This window comes from Giraffa tippelskirchi, chromosome 7 (genome assembly GCF_054371585.1).
Source record: "Giraffa tippelskirchi isolate mGirTip1 chromosome 7, T2T-mGirTip1v1.2.pri, whole genome shotgun sequence".
Classification (NCBI taxonomy): Eukaryota; Metazoa; Chordata; class Mammalia; order Artiodactyla; family Giraffidae; genus Giraffa; species Giraffa tippelskirchi.
Window position 1 is genome coordinate 150,394,854 of NC_137281.1, and position 14,022 is coordinate 150,408,875.

Here is a 14,022-nt window from a genome sequence, read left to right on the forward strand (position 1 = left end):
GTTTAGGTAAGACTCACGAAGCCAGCCTTGGGCTTTGCAAGCCGTACAGCCTCTATGTCTACTACTCAACTGTTGTAACATGAAGCAGCCATAAATCATATGTAAACAAGTGGGTGAGCCTGTGTTTCAATAAAACTTTATTTACCAAAACAGCTGATGGCCAGGATTTGGTTGTGGTTTGCTGAGCCCTGCTTAGGTAAGAACATAGAGATGAGAAAGTATGAGATCTGTCTGAGAACTACTTACTTGCGTGCGCGTGTGCGCGCGCGCGTGTGTGTGTGTGTGTTAGTTGCTCAGTCATGTCTGACTCTGTGACCCCATGGAGTGTAGCTCTCCAGGATCCTCTGTCCATGGAATTCTCCAGCAAGAATACTGGAGTGGGTTGTCATTTCCTTGTCCAGAACTGCTTACTTAGTGGGAGATAAATCTGGGAAGATCAGAAGAAGTTGAACTTTGAAGGGCCAGGTTGAATGCTATCCTCTAGGTAATGGAGAGTGATCAATGGTTTTAAACATTTGAATTAACATGATCAAAGTAGACTTCTAGTAAATTGAAATGGAGATGTTGTGTCAGAATTTGGTGGTGTAAAGCCTAGCAAGGCAGTTATCCTGGGAGTCCAGGAGTGAGATGGTACGAGTTTGGTGGTCAGAAAGGAGCTGCAATGGTGGAAGGATCTGACTTGAGGAATTTCCAAGTAAAGAGTCACTAGGATGTAGTGATTGATTCAGTCACTAGGATGTGGTGATTGATTCAAAGTGAGGTTTAAGAGAAGCAAAAAAGGAAGAAAACACCAAGGTTTTAGACCCGGAAGGCTGCACAACGGATGCTTCATTCATTCCGGAGACCTGTGTCATGTGTATCTCTTGTTTTCTGAAATAACCATAAACAGAGGTGGTTGGCAGGCCCTTGGTTTTAGGTGGCTACTGAATTGGGGCCTGTCTGAGCCGATGTTGGCTTGCTGGGTGTCCATGTGGCCAGCGAGGAGGTGACACTGGCCCTGAGAATGACATCAGGAGCAGCAGTGAGAGTGTGGTCCATCCCCACAGAAGGAGCTAAAGTAGGAACGTCAAGCGTTATCTCCAAAGCAGGAAGCACAGAGAACAGGAAGAGACTCAGTGCCTTAGCAACTTGTGTACCTTGATGTAGCGCTTTCGGTTTTTCCAATTAAATTGATGTTTTACCTTCCTGTGTGATCTTTCCCAGAAAGATTAAGAAACCCGTACTTGGTCACTAAGTTAGAGTGAAGCGAAACAAATAGAATGTGAAATACGCCCCATAATTGTGTAAATCCCCCTTCATCTCCAGATAAATCACATGCAGAAAGAATTCAGTGGCTCAAGTGACGATTCCTTCAGAGAATTAAATTTCACATTGGGCTAAACAAGTTGGGGTTTTGGTCTCTTCCCAAAAACACATGCTCAGTTTTACCCCAACTGGTGTGGCTGGCTGACTGTTCTTTTTAAAGATGCATTTTAGGGATGATGAGAGTAGCATCATTGATACTAAGGTATCGTAGATATTGTGAATGTCACAGATATTGAAAGCTTGATAGTATGTTTTCTGTGGAAGCTTAGAATGCACTGGAATGAGCTGCATATTAGCAAATATTTTGTCTATGTGAAGAAATGGAAATAAGATTTCTCTGTATCATCCTGGCCTATAAATGTGCATTGAAAATGCACGGAACTGTGGCCCCACACTTATGCACAGAGTATATGGGTTGTTTGTCTTCCTGACCTCTCCACAGCCTTGCCTAGACAAAAAGGACCATCTGGCCCCTGCTTGGCTGGAATTTACCTTTAGAACAGGAGAGAACTGCTGGGATTCAGAGGCCCTCGTTTGGCTGTTATTAGACTGAGGGGATCTATAACAAACCGGATCTGCCAAACTTGAAAGATCTCTTTTCAACTTTCTATCATCTCACTGTTATAACCAGTGCTCTCCAAATTTTGACTTCAGAAATGGTATCAACGCTTTCTTTATATAGGCAACCCTGGATCTGAACCTGGAAAACCCATGGCGATTTTCAGGGCCTTCACCTTTAATTCTCTGCCTCCCTTATGATTTAGGAGGAGGTGCCAAAAACTATAATTTCAGTGCACTTTGCAAGAATAATTTTTACAGTATCAAAGTACTGGTCTTTTGTCTTGTTCTCTATCGAGGCATATCAAAGAATTTGTGTATGTTTTTCCAAGGTATAAACACCACCACTGAAAAGGTTTTCTTCTGTTTTATAAGGCTTTTGCTGTGTGTGTGTGTGTGTGTGTGTGTGTGTAAGTACTGCACAGTTTACCTGTTTTGCTCCTGTCATTGTTGAAATTTTTTGATGGCATTTGATTCAAACAGATGCTCATCCCCCTTGCCCTCCCCAGATAAGGAGGTCTGCTGGTCCGATGGGACAGCTCACGAGTGTTTTGTAGTGACACATGGCTTCAGTGTTGTCACTTATCTGCATGGCTGCTTTAGCTATGTTTGCTCCACACGGGTGGGCCCATGTTCACCATACAAGAATCACCAGATCTCAGAACTGCATCGCTGAAGGAGACCTTAACTCCTGGGCTTGTGGCCTGTTTCGCCTCTGCTATAATGGAAAGGTTCTAAGTGGTTTGCTTGCCTTTGATTTTCATTTTCTTTGTAGTCTTGGTCAGAGCAGATTTTTACTTAGAAGCTGACATGGACTTTGATTTACCAGCCTCATTTCCTACCACTCACCAGTCTGCATCCGGGAAGAGCTCATACCCAGCTCTTCCTGGCCCCTTAATGTGCCCTTTAAGGTCGGGCTTACACATCTTTGTATGCGCTGTTTCCTTGTTTGAGTCTTTGTGAACTTCTGCCCCTTCGCGTGACCAGGCTCCTGTGGTTCCTCCCTTAAAAATGAATTGATCGATCTATTGTTATATTGATTCTCTTATTCAGAAACATTCCTTGAATGCCTGCTCTATTTGAGGAAACTTTCTCTAAACAAACTCAAGCATTCCTTCCTCTGCATTTTCTCACCGCTTGGTATTCACCAACGTTACTAATCCACATTGGCTTCTGATTATTTGGGCTTTCTCCCTTCATAGACAGGCTTCCCTGGTGGCTCAGCTGGTAAAGAATCCGCCTGCAATGGGGGAGACCTGGGTTCAATCCCTGGTTTGGGAAGATCCCCTGGAGAAGGGAAAGGCGACCCACTCCAGTATGGACTGTATAGTCCACGGGTTAGCAAAAAGTCGGACATGACTGAGTGACTTTCACTTTCATTTCACTTCACTTCACTTCTTCCTTCGTAGACTCTGAGGTCCTTTTGAGTGCAGAGTTGATTTCTTTATTTGTTTTTGTGTTCCCAGCATCTAGCCCAGTGTCTGGCACAAGTAGGAGACCACTAAGTGTTTGTTGACTAGAAGAATGATTTGTTTTGCCGGCAGACTTTCTTGAGAGGTGCTAGGTGGGGTGCCTTCCTTAGGTATATAATGACCAGCCTGTTTTCTGTTCTCTAACGTTGCATATCTCAAAGTAGATAAAGTAGAGTTTTATCCTTACTAGCCATCTTTCTCTCATCCCCATCCTCCTTTCCAGCACTCCCCTGCACCCCCCTGCTGCGTGCAAAGCTCCAATCCTGGGAAAATACCATGCAGTGCTTTCATTCTAAAAGGGAGCAATTGAAAGCATTTCTCTGGTAATTTAAGCACACAGCAGCTACCTTTGCAAAAGCTTAGTTGCTAAATTATCCCCTTGGCTACTCGTGTTTTTTGCAGTAGGGGAAAGAAGAAAAAAAGACAGTGGGGGAAAAAGAGACTCTAGTGAAAAAGAGACTGTTTTCTCTGGATTTAGCCTTATTCCTCACCTTCTCTCCGTTCAGTGACTATAGGACTCCTGGTGTGGTACGTTCTGCTGCTTTTCCTCTTCGTGTTTTAAATGCCACAGATGCCTGTCGTAAACCACCTTCTTAATTATGCGAAAGCGGAGCCCGGATGGTTAGTTAGCAGCGCTACTGCAATTACTGCACTTTTTTCAGGTCTGCTGCTGTTTTTATGTGACTCTGTTTTCTAAGTTGCTGATTAAGATGATGTAGTGGGTGGAGCCCTTCTCCCCATCATTGGAGAGAGGCCTCAGACGGCTGGGATAATGAGTCCTCAGGCCCTAGTTTATGGCCTGATATGGGAAGAAGAAGGGGAACCAACGAGGGGGCAGAGGAGATACGCCTTTTTCTGACAAATGAGGCTCTCTGGTCTTTTCCAGCTTTCTCCTCTGTCCACTCCTGATGCTGAAATTGTTAGAAAAACATCCACAATGACTCCTGGGGAGAAATCCCAGTCTTAGCTGGACCTAACATCCTGATGCTTTCAGGCACCTTCAGATATCCTCAAGTTCAAATGCTGGCAGGGAAATTTAACAGCTGTGAGGATCTGAATTAATCTCTTTAACATGCTGTATCACTTTCTCTCTTTTTTTTAACCAAACGTGAATAACGCTGTGTGCCCATCTTGGGTCCTGAGAGGCTATGCTTCTAGGCTTGTTTTAGGTCCTAAATTAAAAAAAAAAAAAAAAAGTAAACTTGAAAGTAACATGTTATTGTAAAATAGTACAATCATTCATTCACAGATGTTTTTTTTTTAACTGAATGCCTGCTATGCCCTAGGAAGTGTGTAAAACCTAGGGGATGGGACAGGAAGCAACACACAGCCTTTGCCTTAACAGAAAGGGCAGTCTAGTCAAGGATGCTGACATTAAACCGAAGAGGGAATTGGTGTATACTTTCAAGTGGTGATGAGAGCCTTGAAGAAAAAATAGAGATGGTGGGATAGCGAGGGGATACTACTTGGATGGGATGGTCCGAGAAGACTTCTCTTTGGAAGTGATATTGAAACAGATGACCAAAGGAGGTGAGATGACAAGCCATAAGCATATACAGAAAGAACATTCCAGGTGAAGGGATAGCAGGTGTGATCACCCTGAAACAGGAATGCAGTTGACTTATATGAGGAACAGGAAGGAGGCTGGTGACTATAATACAGTGAGTCAGCAGGACAGGGGGTAAAATGAGACCTGAGAGATCCTGACAGCCAAATTGTGCATGAAAGGTCTTTGAGTTTCACATAATTGTATTTACATAGCTTAAAACAAATCATCCCGGCAGCTAAGTGCCAAGGATACTATAAAGAGACAGTGTGGAAGAAAGGCCACACTGAGGAGGCTACAATCAGAATCCAGCAAAAGTTATCATTTTAGCGTGGTGGATAATCAAGGATTAGGACATTGTTTTGATGTTTTCTGCTTCCTCCAGTGTTTGCTTCATGAATTAGCAGAGTTTGAAGCTGTGATTTGGAACTAGTAGTGAATACTTCCTTTGAAACTGATACATAAAATAATACTATTAACTTTATTTTTATAAACTGACGTAAAATATTGAAAGAGGATCTGTCTCAATTCACATCTGTTTCTGTGTTAGACATTTGACTGGAGAAAAGGCTGTGTGGCCCTAGAGAGAGAGATGGTCCCCAACTTAACAACAGTTCAGTTAGGAGTTTTGGACTTTAAGGTGGTGTGATAACAATATGCACGCAGTAGGAACCATCCTTTGAATTTTGACCTTTTTCCTAGCCAGTGATATGCAGTGTGATCCTCTCTCCCGATGCTGGGCAGAAGCAGCAGTAGCTTCCAGTCGGCCACATGATCACAAGGGTCAACAACCGATATGCTTCCAACCACATAAATATATAGAGGGCCTCTCCCACTGTTCTGCTTCTCACTTTCAGTACCGTTACATGAGAAATCCACTGCTTTATCACACAACAGGCTTTGTGTCTGATGACTTGCCCACCTGTAGGCTAATTTAAGTGTTGTGAGAATGTTAAAGGTAGACTGGGCTGAATTGCGATGCTCAGTAGGTTTGCTGTACTAAATGCATTTCACTTCTCGGCCTTTTGGCTAGGATCAAGTGTAGTAGGGGGGCTTTCCAGGTGGCACAGTGGTCAAGAATCTGCCTGCCAACGCAGCAGACGCAAGAGACACAGGTTCGATCCCTGGGTTGGGAAGATCCCCTGGAGTAGGAAATAGCAACCTGCTCCAGGATTCTTGCCTGAAAAATGTCATGGACAGAGGAGCCTGGTGGGCTACAGTCCATGGGGTCGCAGAGTCTGACACCCCTGAGCGATAGAGCACAAATGTATTTTTGACTCAGGATATTTTCGACTTACAATGGATTTATTGAGACTTAACCCCACTGTAAGTAGGAAGAGCTGTACATACTACCAGCCCTGCCTACCAGACTGTGATTAAGGAAGTGTCAACATTATCCAGCTTCCAAGTTGCCCAGGGCTTCCCTTCCCTCTCCTTGGGGAGGCAAAAAGCTAACCAGTGGAACCTGAGTGCTCCTCTAATCGCTGTCGAGAAATGTGCTGTTTCTCTGTCAAAATGTTGATTGCAGCTACAGGGGATGTACTCTTGTGTTACAATCTGAGGAGCTTTTATTTTAAAGAAAAGGGATTTGTTGGCACGGCAGCATGTGTGTGAGCTTGTGGATCCGTTTGCACTGGGTGACTGTTTTATTTTGCTTTTTTTCCCCTCCCATTAAAGGAAGTAATTTTGGAGGCAAATAGCATGACAGTTGACTTTTTTTCTTCCTTGCAGTAGGTGCGGCAGAAAAGGCTGAAGTTATGTTAGCCCTATGTTTTCTCCCTACTTCATTTCTTGGCGATCACATCCCTCTTTTAAAAACAGGCATCTTGAGGGAAAGTGTATGCCATATTTTGTATTCCTTCCTATAAAGGGAGAGATGTCCTAGAAAAGAGGGCATATATGTGTGTGTATGTATATATATATATATATTTTTATATGTGTATGTATATTGGATTCTCCATCTGAAGCAAAAAGGAAATATGAATTATTAAACTCATAAATTATGATAGGCAATATTAAGGACTGAAGGAGATATTAAGATGTTACAGAAAAAATAAATAAATGGATTTTTTGGCCAACCCAATATTTATCTCCACTATTTGATTCTATCCTTCCCCACCCCCAAGATGCTCTTCTGCATTTAGTGAAGACCAGTCCTAAAATGTTCAAGAAGCCCCTTTATGCTGCCTGTCATCATTGTCTTACGTCCCCAGCCTGTCCCCAGGTATCTGTCACTTAGCATTAGCTGCCTTATAATGCTGTTTATACTTTCTTTGCATTTGTCAATTCCAGCCAACGGCGTCATCGGCTTATTTAGGCCTTCTAATACGTCCCAGATTTGCATCGGTTAAGGCTCTTTGATTGTAAGCAACAGAAACTGGATTAGGCTGCCTTCAGTAAGTTAGAAATTTATAGAAAGGCTTTTGGGTACTTCAGAGAACCAAAGCAAAGTCTGGAGGAAAAGGTTTCCAAAAGTAACTCAGGGAATCTTGAGGCGGGGAGAGTCTAGGTATTAGGAAATTATAACTTTTCCAGACTACAGCTGCTAGAATGCATGAACTGTGATGATTCCCCACCCCCTCCAGTTCTTGCAATCCTGAAGCCTCAAAGTTGTCATCTCATGTGCTCTCCCTTAGGGAAGAAGAAATAAGTGACCTCTTCAATAGTTGTATGAGTCTACAGACAATGAGAAGAAGATAAAAATGCCCCAGAGAAAATTAGGACACAGGGTGACCCCAGCCAACTCTCCACTACAGTATCAAGTACACTGGGATGCCCATGGTTAGAACTCTGTACAGGTTGGGTGACTGTGATGATGACGGTGATGATACAGAGAAAAAAGACTTATAAGTGATTCTGTTCTTTGGAGGCAATAATCACAAAATGCCCTTGCATTTAGAATGGCAAACGAGTGGTATGGTCTGTCAACATCTTCATTGAGACTAGCCATCCTTTCTTTTCGGATTTAGGCTTCAGCGATGTTTTCCCAAAGGCTGCAGTAATAAACAATATAAGGCTATATAGAGTGGGTGCCGTATTCACTGAATAAGACTGCATGCCCTGAAAGCAAGGATGCCTAGCCGCATCACCTGCGCTCTGTCCCTTTCCACCCTGGAGGCATAACTGAAGCATTATCTAAGTTGTCACTCTTGTGATTTCCATGCCCATATTCTCACAGTATAGTGGATGGATTATGAGCAAAGTCAAGGTCAAACTGGTGAAGAAACCTGTATCTGATATATTTCCCTATAGATTTGATACATCTTGATCACAAATATTTATCCGTCACTTTTCCCCTATCATTATGGTTTTATTTCTTGTGACATGGGTCACATATTTTAAATTCCTTGGGAAAACATACTGCCAGTAATAATGCTTCACCTATTTTGTAAAAAAATAAATGGCAGACTAAAGAAGATGTGTTTCTTTCAGTTCTGTCACAAAATTTCTCTTCCTCAGATTTAAATTTCTGGGCTTAAGCTGCCCCCATAGTCAGCAGAAACATTATTTTAAGAACCATTTATATTGGACCGCGTTGTGAAACTGGCTACTGAATCTGAGTCAGGACCTTCTTCTGGAAGGAGGTAATTAAATATTCTTCATTGATGCTATTTTAAATGTGTTGAATGAAAGGAGTTAATTATACAGCAGGGAACATGGCAGCCTTCTGACTAATAATGAGCTATGTTTAATATCTTCATCTTTGTTAGGATCATTAAAGTTGTTGGAACCAATTGGATAGCTTGAAGTGAATGTAGCCTCGTAACTAAGCAAGCCCAAATGGAAGTCCCTCGCAGATGCAGGGGCTCATAGCTCTAATGATGACTTCGGGGAAAGAATGCAGATATATGGCTTTGTTCTGTTTCGGTTGGCCTTCTACTTTGATTGTACGTCTCATTGTTTCCAGAGAGTGCATCTGTTATAATGAACTGATGTGTGTGCCTGAAAATTGTAGAAGAGGTGATTTCTTTTCCTCAAAGCTTTACAGGGTCTATCTCTTCGGAATCTGGAGCAACATGAGGATCTCTGTGCTACTCTGTCCCTGCAAGATACCTACTAACTCTGCATCTCAGGATGCCCAGGAATGGCTAGAGGACCAAGTGTGATCCTACAGAACAGTGCTCCTCAACCTTTTTGGCCCCTGGGGTCGATTTCATGTGAGACAGTTTATCCATGGACTGAGAGTGGGGGAATGGCTTTGGATGATTCAACACATATTTACTGGGCACTTTATCTTGGCTCAGCTGGTAAAGAATCTGCCTGAGATGCAGGAGACCCTGGTTCGATTCCTGGGTCGGGAAGATCCGCTGGAGAAGGGATAGGCTACCCACTCCAGTCTTCTTGGGCTTCCCTGGTAGCCCAGCTGGTAAAGAATCTGCCTGCAACGCGAGAGACCTGGCTTTGATCCCTGGGTTGGGAAGATCCCCTAGAGAAGGGAAAGGCTACCCACTCCAGTATTCTGGCCTGGAGAATTCCCTGGACTAAGTCCATGGGGTCGCAAAGAGTCGGACATGACTGAGCGACTTTCACTTTAACTTTATTTCTAACCTAATGTCACTGCTGATCTGGCAGAAGGTAGCGGTCAGTGGCCCAGAGGTTGGGGACCCCTGCAACAGAACAGATATGTTATAACACTCAAATGGGGAGAGATGGGCTCTTGAGTTCAAGTTTTCCAAACTTAATTACTGTTTCTTTAGGTGTCTTTAATTTTACAAACTTAATATTTAAGGTGCTTCTCTTAAATTTCTCCTGCCTTCTGATTATGTCATAGACTAGCATGTGGCTTATAAGACTCTCTGAGATCTGCTCATCTCTTCCTATGTTTGAGTTTGTAACTTTGCCCTTATAAATACAAGATCAAAGAAACTTCTTTCTTCCATCCCAACTTTGATTCTCCAAAGAAGTCCTGTTACCTGGCTGTGGGGAGTGGCAACAATGCTTGACTGTAAGATCAATCAGCCTCTAACTGATTTTCATATGTAGAAGTTGGGAAATTTTGAGGCATAGCTAGGTTGGAATTAGCAAGTTCTCACAGGGACATAAAGATGCGATGCAGGAGACACAGGAGACACGGGTTCAATCCCTGGATCAGAAGATCCCCTGGAGGAGGACATGGTAACCCACTCCAGTATTCTTGCCTGGAGAATCCCATGGACAGAGGAGCCTGGTGGGCTATAGTCCGTGGGGTCACAAAGAGTTGGACACGACTGAAGAGACTTAGCATGCAGCAGGCACAATTGTATTATCACTATTATTACAAATGTGTTGGTTGAAGATTGTTTATTTTCATTTAAGTTAATCCAATTAAAATCTCTCATTTCCATTTATCTGAGTCTTCCAAGAACTATAATTTTCCTCTGCACATCCCACCTGGAGATCTAAGATAACTATCTTTTCGTGATTGTTGATTATTTGACATGTTTCTTCTCAGATTAAGGAAAAACGCTTATTTTTTTAGTCACTGTTTAGAATGAGAGTGTGAGACTAAGTCTTTGTTTTACAAAGCATAGTGAAATAGGGAAGAATGGTTCGGGCACACGGTGGAAAGACTACTTTGAGAAAGAAAGATTCCCACCCAATTTAGATGAGGTGAGTGTCTGCATCCCCGCCATGACCTCTGTGGGGGCTCACACACCACAGACTGTAGTAATGTCCCCCCGTAATGCAATGGACCTAGGTCACCTTCACAGTAAGAGCTTTTCTCTGGCCAGGCTACTTTTTAACCAAAGCTGTGGTGAAATTTTTCAGGTAAATCAGAAAGTATGACCTAGAAAAATGAGAAGGAATCATGTCTACTCAGCCACAAATCCTGCCAGACTGGATAGAGTTAGATTGCTTACATCTGTGGAAATGTTGGATATTAATCATTTGGTTCTCAAACCATCAGGGTCTGCAAGGGGCTTATTAAGTCACAGACTGCTGGGATCCTGCTCTGAAGTAAGCCTCAGGGGGGCCGGAGAATTTGCACCTCTGACAAGGTCCCAGGTGATGCTGATGCTGTCATCCCAGGGACCATACTTTAAGAAACACGGTCAAAGTGTCTTGCTATTCAAAATATGGTCTCTGGACCACCAATATCAACTTTGCTTGGAAGCTTGTTAGAAACGCAGAGTCTCAGACCCCTCATCAGATATTCTGAATCAGAATCTTCTTCTTAACAAACTCCCTAGGTGATCCGTTTGCACACTGAAAATTTGAAATTTGAGAAACACTGATGTAGTGGTTATAGGCAAAGCTTTGGAGAACTCAGAGTGTGAATCAGTCAGACCTGCATTCAAGTCTCAGTACTGCCTCTTAGATAATGCTGTGACTTTGAAGGAAGCTGTCATTTTCTTTAAAATGTCTGCATCATCTGGAAAAATTGTTGTGCAGATTAAATGTGATGATATATGTAAAGTGTGTATAGTTAGTAGTGTTATTAAATGATGTTCTCATTCCTTTTATGTATAACCTGTCCTATGAAACCATTAAAAACAGCTGTTTGAAGGAGGTATTTGAAATTCTCTCTGAAATGTTTTCATAGAGCCTGTTTTGAGAGAAGTTATTTTCACAGTAAACTGGGTTGTCCTCCTTGTGTTATTTTGACTGTGAATCACAGCTGTAGTATGAAATGGATCAGGTTTGACATATTGCAGCCTCCTGGTTTACCTCTGAATGTGTGTGTGTGTGTGTGTGAGAGAGAGTGAGAAAGACAGACAGATAGACACAGTTTTTTGGAGGTGAGGGGTGAGGGAAAAACATAGAGTGCCTCTTTTCCTCCCTAATAATAGAGTGCTGTGTGCTTTTAAAGATAAAATTAGATTTGTAATATTTGACAACATCTGTTAGTAGGTTCTAACCTCACTCAGGTGTTATGAAAAAGAAGGTTAGGTCAGTTAATAAAGTGTTTTGAGAAAACCGAATGATGCTACATAAAATAGCGTGTTTGACATTATTTAATTTTTAAAAGTTTGGTCCTTAGCGAAATGTTCTTTATTCTTTAATCAACTATAATTCTTATATGTTGGCAGTTGCCTTAGCCCTCTCAATGCCCTCATCAATCGATAAATAAGCCTGTTGCTTTTAGCATTTTATAGTCTTAGAACTCAGAAATTTCAAAGTTGTATTGTGTAAAAGTGAAATATAATGAATGCAGAGAAGATAGATGAAAATGAGAATTGTGGTAATGTAATTTAAGAGGGTTAATGAGACATGATTTTCTGGATTACAGTGCAGATCTCTGGGAAAGGGACTGCGAGGTCTTTGGATCCTTGTTGTTATTCAGCTGGGACGGGCTTTTTTTCTGAATTTGTTGCCTCCTACGTACAGTTGTTGGCTCCTAGGCCCTTTAGGACCGGTCATTGTGGGTGCATGCCTTGTGCTATGCTGTGCTTAGTCACTCAGTTGTGTCCAACTCTTTGCACCCCCACGGACTATAGCCCGCCAGGCTCCTCTGTCTGTGGGGGTTCTCCAGGCAAGAATACTGGAGTGGATCGCCATGCCCTCCTCCAGGGTATCTTCCCAACCCAGGACTCAAAACCAGGTCTCCCACATTGCAGGTGGATTCTTTACTGTCTGAGACACCAGGGAAGCCCAAGAATATTGGAGTGGGTAGCCTGTCCCTTCTCCAGAGCATTTCTCAATCCAGGAATTGAACCGGGGTCTCCTGCATTGCAGCTTTGTACTGTAACTATATTCTTAGCATTTAAAGGTAAGGCATGGGGCTATCCACTGCTCAGATAGCACCCAGGGAAATCTCCACCAACTGTAGCAGGAAGTCCAATGAGGGGAAGGCAAACTGTGATACCTCATACTACAAATCCTACTACTCAGAGTGTGCTCTGCAGGCCTGGGAACCTGGGAGAAATGCAGCATCTCGGGCTCCATTCAGACCCGCTGAGTCAGAATTTGCATTTTCGCAAGCTCTGTGGGATTCCTATGTGTGTTAAAGCTTGCGGGGCACTGCTTTATGTGAAGTTTTTAAACAGAGGGAAGTTGAACTGGCAAATATCTAAAACCGTTTGCAGTTCAAATTCAGAGGATGAGGTTAGTTGTTGCCAGGAGAGAAGGGGTTTCATAATTGGCTATAACCACTCTGATGGTTTCAGGTCTACAGGAATGTGTGAGAGTGAGGTCAGATATCTGCTCTAACACACTGAAGGATTGCTTTACAGTCAGTCTTATCTAAGGAAGTCTGATTAAGCGTTGTCAGCCTGTGTGGCAGATCCAAGCAGACCCCTAGAGTTAAAACAAAACAAACCAAAAAGGACGATGCTGTAACAAAGTGTAAGGCATAGCTAAGCTCAAAAATAAGATACAAAGTTGTTGATTGGAATGACAGTGAAAATGCAGATACCAATATTTAATGAGCCTCCACATTATTTATTATCCCTTATGGCAGAAAGCGAAGAGAAACTAAAGAGCCTCTTGATGAAGGTGAAAGAGGAGAGTGAAAAAGCTGGCTTAAAACTCAACATTCAGAAAACTAAGATCATGGCGTCCGGTGCCATCACTTCATGGCAAATAGATGGGGAAAAAGCAGAAGCAGTGACAGACTATTTTCTTGGGCTCCAACATCCCTCTGAGTCCCTGGTGGCAGTGACAGTAAAAAGCGTCTGCTTGCAATGTGGGAGACCCAGGTTCTATCCCTGGGTCGGGACTATCCCCTGGAGAAGGAAATGGCAACCCACTCCAGTACTCTTGCCTGGAAAATTCCAAGGATGGAGGAACCTCATAGGCTACAGTCCATGCGGTCGCAAAGAGTCGGACATGACTGAGTGACTTCACTTTCACTTTTCAACATCACTCTGGATGGTGACTGCAGCCATGAAATTAAAAGACACTTGCTGTTGGAAGACAAGCTGACAAACCTAGACAGCGTATAAAAATCAGAGACATTACTTTGCCAACAAAGGTCCGTCTAGTCAGGCTATGGTTTTTCCAGTAGTCGTGTATGGATGTGAGAGTTGGACCATAAAGAAGGCTGAGCACTGAAGAATTGATGCTTTTGAACTGTGGTGTTGGAGAAGACTCTTGAGAGTCCCTTGGACTCCAAGGAGATCAAACCAGTCAATCCTAAAAGAAATCAGTCCTGAATATTCATTGGAGCAACTCATGCTGAGGCTGAAATTCCAATACTTTGGCCACCTGATGTGAAGAGCC

General features: G+C 42.9%; 1 protein-coding gene across 12 annotated transcripts in view; it reads left to right on the plus strand.

The window, feature by feature from the left end:
• Positions 1-14,022, plus strand: part of NRXN3 (neurexin 3) — a 1,799,700-nt gene that overhangs the window by 1,248,437 nt on the left and 537,241 nt on the right. The gene's annotated exons all lie outside the window — the stretch shown is intronic.